The following is a 6662-nucleotide window of genomic DNA, read 5'->3' on the forward strand; positions in this document are numbered from 1 at the left end:
CGTCCCCACAAACCAAGTTGAATTAGCCTAAGAAATTTAACTAAGGCTTTGTACAAACAGACAGATAAACAAGCTGATTTATGCACTGGTTTGTGACCATGTGCTAGTATGTTTATTGGTCAAGAGTAAATCGTAGATTTGAAAACAACATTAGAAGGAAACATATACAAACAAATAAGCTCATTGAAGTAAACATATGGTTATCAGAAGATTCAGAACCAATGTAAGCCATTAGGAATGTAAAACCAAGAAGCACGGTGCAAACTAGGAAGAACAGCATGGACCAAAAAGTGCAAACTAGGAAGCAAATATGACACATCCTTTCACAGTTCCAATTCCAAGAGTTGCAGCCACTATTATTGCATGAAATGTTTTTTTTTTGTAAACTTGAGTACTGTACAGATTTCAAGACATGAAAATTCTTGGAAACATGCAAACAAAAATACGAAAGATGATTATGTCGTCTACAACTCTACTTCAAGAACCAGCTGGCATGCAAGAATAAGAAACTATATCAACAACCACAACCGGCGGCATTCTTTTCTAATTTATTGTGATGAGAGTGTGAAGCATGATTGCAAATAGTAAAAACCATTATCTCTGGAGAACGTAGAGCAGTCAGTGGCGGAGCTTGAAGGAAATCTGAGGAGGGGCGAAGCTACAAGAGAAAAAAAAATCAAATACATAATGTATACAACCAATTAGATATTTATATCGAGAAACTTGGATAATTTATATTCAACTGAATCACTTCTTTTTCTTTTGCAAAATGCATCAATTGTTTCCCTTAAGCAACACTACTTCCTTCTTCTGTAAATGAGACTTTCTATTCAGCACAAAATCTAATTGACAGAATCAATGACCTAACTAGAATTTTCCCCAACTAAGAAAGAAAACTCAGAATCAAAATACTCGAAATTTCCACGACTTCCAGAGGGGAGAGAGAGCCAGCAAGGGCATTTTACTCACCATCTCAATGCAGCACTGCGCGTGGCGACGAGACGAGGTCAGGACTGCAGAACCGGAGGGAGCCCCTGACCACCAATCCCTAGCCTAGTCGGCTGCCCGCCAGCAGCCACCCCCATGCCGGCAAGCCACAGCGGCCGCCGTCCAGTCCGCCGGTGCACCACGCCCCCACCCCCACAGTCCCACACTCAGGTGTCGGTGGTCGCCGGTCAAACAACGAAATCTGAGTTTGGTCGCTCGCTGAGGAGTCGCTTCGTTCTTCTCCAGGCACGCATCAAGGAGGTGCTTACTGCCTAGTAGATGATTAATGGGTCCGCCGTTGAGAGCAGTAGATGCAAAAATAGACCTCAATCAAGAAAAAGAATGACCCACTTAGACCTCCTCAGCTAATAGCCAAGAGAAACATGAAATTACCTCCTCAGCTAATAGCCAAGAGAAACATGAATATTACCTCCTCAGCTTGCTTGTGGTCGTATTCCTGCTTTTGCCATGGACTTGTCCACTTCCAACTACATACATAGAAGGAAAGTTTTTTAAGCAATCAATGCAATGTTAGTGTCCTTGCCCTGGTTCATCTTTTAAACCATAACAATGAATCAGCATTCCTTGCCATAAGCAATCCATAAACATCAGATGGGAAACTTGACAAGTGAAAATAAAGGATTATAAATAGAGAATTGTGTTTTGCAAAGTTGGTATTATGGTATTATAATAAGCAAAGAAAACGAGCTTGTTACTTAATTATACTTTGACAGCTTGTACATGAGCTTTTCACAACAACAAAATAAGACATCTTGTACATTAGCTTGTTCCTTATACTTCCACATCCAGGTAAGCGAAAACAAAAAAACACTTGCACTTATAGTTTTTTAAGTGACATCCAAAGCCATGAAAGTAGGCTGCTAAATTACCACAATATTTGCATAAGATGGAAGCTCATAAAAGAAGCGCTTATAATTAAGTAACAGCATGAACCAGAATGAGTAGAGTATCTTACATATGTTTTGGTTAGTACACAGTGAGCCGATATCCAATCTCCCTTCCATACACAAAACTTCGAGTAGTAGTGAATTCATTTCGTAAAGCTCACTGTGTACATATATGAACAAGATCAAAGACCTACCCATGAAGAATTTTTTACCAAATGAGCATTGCACCCAACTTGTTAGGCATACAAATAAGCCACCAACAGTAAATGCCATCTCATTCAAATACTATGCTTGTTACCCTATGAACCATGAGGGTAGAATACAGAGAAAATAACAAGATAGAGCTCTATTTCTGTTTCCAACAATAAGGCAAGTGCACAGCCTATGGTACAGTTCACCTAATGCCACAGTTATTACAGTTCAACAGGCACAACTATATTTAAGTGAACTGTGTCTAATTGTACCAGTGTGTATAGCCAATATGCGTCCATGTAATATTTCTATTTATTTGTTTGGAGAAAATCTTTGTAAAATGTGTAGTCCTACAATCAAGCACTCTGCAATATAGGAAAGTAAAACTCAAACAAGATAGCACTTGTTTGCCCCTGATGCAACAGAAGCCTAAATACAAAAGCTATAGAAGTTAGGTTACCTGGAGCAAAGATTTATTTAGGCTAACAGCCTCTTTGAGGTTCAAAAGGATTAAATCAGAACCCTCACCTACAGATAATACAAATATTACATCAAAGCAACCAACGGAACCACCACTGATTCGACTTGCCTGCTTGTTCTTCTCTCATAAGAAGATAATAAATCCACACACCAACACTATTGCATTCACCAATCCCATTCAAAGAACTCCTGGCTCCATCGGCTGCACGAGGATCATTAAGAAAAGTAATAGCATCAACAACATCATCTAGGACAAAAGCAGAAAAACGAAAATGAGGGCAACAAGGATTCGGCGCGCACGCCATACAGCGTTACAATCTTTGCGCCCTCTCCGAAATGGTGAGATTCTGTTGTGTGGCGACGCACCTTAGGGAGGAGTCCTACTCGGGGGAGGAAGCTCGCGAAATAGGGCGGTGACGAGGGAAGGCGTTCGGCGGAGGAGGGTGGTCGCCGGTGGAGTGGCTCATCGGCAGTGGTTGTCCGTGTCAGTTGGGTGCTCGGCGGTGCTACTGTGGGGTGGTTCGGGGCGACGACCGCAGTGGTCGGGTGGAGGGCAGTCATGGGCGGTGGTGTGGTAGGGGCCAACGGCGGGGCTGCAGTGGTGGGGGCCGACGACGGCTGCGGCTGGGTTGAGGACGGCCGGCGGCAATGGGATGGTTGGGGGCGGCGGTGCTTGCTGGCGCTGTTGTGGGGTGGTTGGGGCGACAGCGGCGGTGGTCGGGGTGGTGGCCGACGGCAGGGCTGTGGTGGTGGGGCGCGACGGCGGCAATGGTTGGGTGGAGGGCGGCCGGCGGATGATCAGATCTGGTCGAGGGTAGGAGTTTTTTTCTAGAGGTCGAGGAGTGGGACGTCGATTTGGGGTGGCTGCGGCCTGGGTTGAGGGTCGGCGCGTCTATAGTTCGTTTGGGCCTTTCGTACCTCGCGCGCTTTCCCTCACCAGCGCGCGCTCAGGCCCAATATTTGCTCGGTCTCGCTCCCAACAGGGTCCCGGCAGTAAATGGGCCAGGTTTGAGTTCTCCCGGCAGATAATGTGCCTTAAAATGTACCGGCAGTGTGTATGCCTTTGTTGCTCAGGTTCTAACGGCAGTTTCTATGCCTTGAGGTACTTGTGCCGGCAGTAACAAATGTCCTGGCAGTTCATTTGCCCTTGCTCAGCTACTTCTCCCGGCAGTTAACTGCCCCTAATCAAGTGTTGTGATGTAGTGCCATTCGGCATGAGATCGTACACCGAGCAACATCATTGTGAATATGAGTACATAAATTTTTTCATGTAACTCACTTTAGAATATATTATATATAATATATGAATATATTTACAATGATAAAGTAGTATATATAATACTATATGGTAGTATATGAGACATGTGAGGTAACTATCCCTAGGTGGATTTTTCCTTATATATATATATATATGGTAGTAGAGAGAGAGAGAGAAAATGCATCCTACTACCGGGTATCATAGCTTGCTAGGGACATAGCTATCATGACCACACAATGCATGCGCCGTGATCCGTGCTGGCCATGTGAGGACTAAATTAAAGAGGTGTTTGTGGTGTGCTTTGCAGCCCATGTAGCAGATAAAAGCTATGCCACTGTCAAGATGTAGTGGTCCATGTTGTTGTACGTGAGTAGAACCTTTTCAAAAATGTGAATGTTTTTTAAATTCGCAAACTTTTCAAAATGCATCAAATTATTTTTAATTCATAATACTTTTAAAATTCTTGACCAATTTGTAAATTTCATGAACTTTTCTAAATTCGTGAACATTTTTAAAATCCACAACTATTTTTAAATCCAGTAACATTTTTTAAATTCATGAATATTTTTAAAATCCACAAATATATTTTTAATCCATGACCATTTTAAAATTCATGAACTTTTCTAAAAATTGTGAGCATTTTTTAAACTTGTTTCAAAAACGGAAACTTTTTAAAAATTTGTGGACACTTTTGGATTAGCAATTTTTTGTTGAAATCTAAGATTTGTTTGAATTTGAAAAATTTTGAATATGAAAATTTTCAAATGCATGAACATTTTTTGAATTCGCGTACAATCTTTTTAATTCACAAACATTTTTTTATTAGACAGAACTTTTCAAAATTAGTAGGAAAAACCGACCATTTTTCGGACATAGCGGACCACCATCAGCCAAAAAATATAGCACGCAGGCGAGTGGGACGAACGGGCGAGCCTAATGGGTGGTGGCTCATGTGCCCACCCATGTCCGTTTTACTAACAAGTTGGTGCTTAAGGGCATCTACAAGGCTTCAACGCTTACATGGGAGCTTAGGAAAAGAAAAGAAATATTTTTATGTTGAGCGTTTGTACTAGAGTCCGAATCTCCAACGCTAGCCATAAATTATAGGCGCTACCCAGAATGAAAACAGGACAGAAAAGTTCGCTAGCACCCGGTGATAACTTTTGCTCCAACGGTAGCAAATATCCTGGGATCGAACGGGATTTTGCTGAAACGGCTGGGAAATAGATTCTGGGGCCTGTGCTCTTCATTGTAGACGCCCTAATAAGGTGGAGACCTCCTATACAACGCGGTGTGCGCCACCAATCGATTCCCGCGCTAGAAGGGAGCAACTTGGGCCGAGGCCCATTATCTCGCATGACAGTTGGCTGTATCGCTCACACGCACGTGATTCTAAAACAAAGGATTGATCGCACGCTCCCTAGATGCTACTCGCTGGTAGACCTGTGAACACGAATAGTGACAGTTGACCAAGACATATGACGTGGAATTTTTGGAAATAGTGTATTTCAATTTGTAAATTATAAAAAAGTTCATGAAATTGAATATATTCATGCATTTTGAAAAAGTTCATGATATTGAATATATTCATGGATTCGAAAAAGGTATACAGAGTTGAACAAAGTTCACGGGTTTTCAAAAAAAAGTTCATGAATTCAAAAAACATTCAAGAATTTGAAAAATGTTGAATAATTTGAAAAAAGATCACGAATTTTAAAAAGTTAAAAATTTCACAAATTTAAGAAAACAAGTTACTGAATTTACGATAAATATTTACGACATTGACATAAAAGTTCACAAATTTGGGGAAAAATCACAATTTTTTTAAAAATATGTAAATTAAAATGAAAATAAAAGGGAAAAGACGAACAAAAAGGCCAAAAATTGTCCAAAAAGCGGACAAAAAAACTACCAGAAAAGGAACGTGAAATGAGGTCAAGCGGTCCCCCACTCATGGCTTGCTCCGCACCATCGCGGCCAAGTCGGGCCCGATACTATTAAAGGCTTTGTTGAGATAAGAAATTCGGCCGGAGCGCAAACAGTCCAAGCCGGTTATGGTCTAGTCCATCTCGTAGGTTGCGCTCGTGTCAAGTGCATCACTAAATAGGCGGCCCAGTGCGCAGGAGGCCACTGGCCACTGCCTAATTTTTTCTAATATTTTTCATGTTCTTAACTTGTTTTTTACCTTTTTCTATTTTTGACTAAATTTGCAAAAATTCTAAATATATATTTTATAAAATTATTTACATAAAAAATGTTAACTAAGCATTTAAAAATGTTAATTTTTTATGGAGAAAACATTTCTCATGTACACAAAGTTATAATAAAGCAGCACATATTATATGGATCGCAGGGAGTATATAAAAAATATACAATGTGCATGAAAAAAGTTGAGCGTGTATTTAAATAATATTAGTCAATTATTTGAAAAATTATTCATGAAGCACATGAAAAATGTTAAATGTGCATAAAAAATGTTTTACAAGTATACGGGGAAATATAAAAAAACAGATACAATATGTATGAAAAAAGGTCATCATGTATTTAAAAATTATTAAACATCTATTAAAAGAAGTTAAACATGTAGAAAAAAATTCCTGGTGTATACAAAAAATGTATATTTTGTGTGAAAATTTGTATTGCCATTAAAACAATTGTTCATCGTGTATTGAAAAATGTTGACGATGTATTGAAAATATGTTAAACGTGTATATAGAAAATGTACTCGATATACTAAAAATTTAAAGTGTGTATGGAAAAGTACAGAACAGAAAATATTAGATTTAAAAAACATTAATAATGTATGTCAAAAATGTTAAACATGCACATAAAATATG

The 6662-nt window shown here is 39.7% G+C and overlaps 1 long non-coding RNA gene across 3 annotated transcripts in view; it reads right to left on the reverse strand.

Annotated features, from left to right (window-relative positions):
* LOC119327819 overlaps nt 1-3409 on the reverse strand; it is a 4406-nt gene extending 997 nt beyond the window's left edge. The window contains exons 1-5 of one of the 3 annotated variants that reach the window (XR_005158709.1): nt 2934-3409; nt 2548-2769; nt 1964-2055; nt 1418-1475; nt 970-1312 (exon numbers count right to left, since the gene is read on the reverse strand). This is a non-coding gene — a long non-coding RNA (uncharacterized LOC119327819). Of the gene's footprint in view, nt 1-592; nt 659-969; nt 1476-1963; nt 2056-2547; nt 2770-2933 lie in introns of all 3 variants that reach the window. The other 2 variants (XR_005158708.1, XR_005158707.1) reach the window with 2 other exon arrangements.
* Nucleotides 3410-6662: the final 3253 nt, after the last annotated feature.

Source organism: Triticum dicoccoides, chromosome 7A (assembly GCF_002162155.2).
Source record: "Triticum dicoccoides isolate Atlit2015 ecotype Zavitan chromosome 7A, WEW_v2.0, whole genome shotgun sequence".
NCBI classification, from domain to species: Eukaryota; Viridiplantae; Streptophyta; class Magnoliopsida; order Poales; family Poaceae; genus Triticum; species Triticum dicoccoides.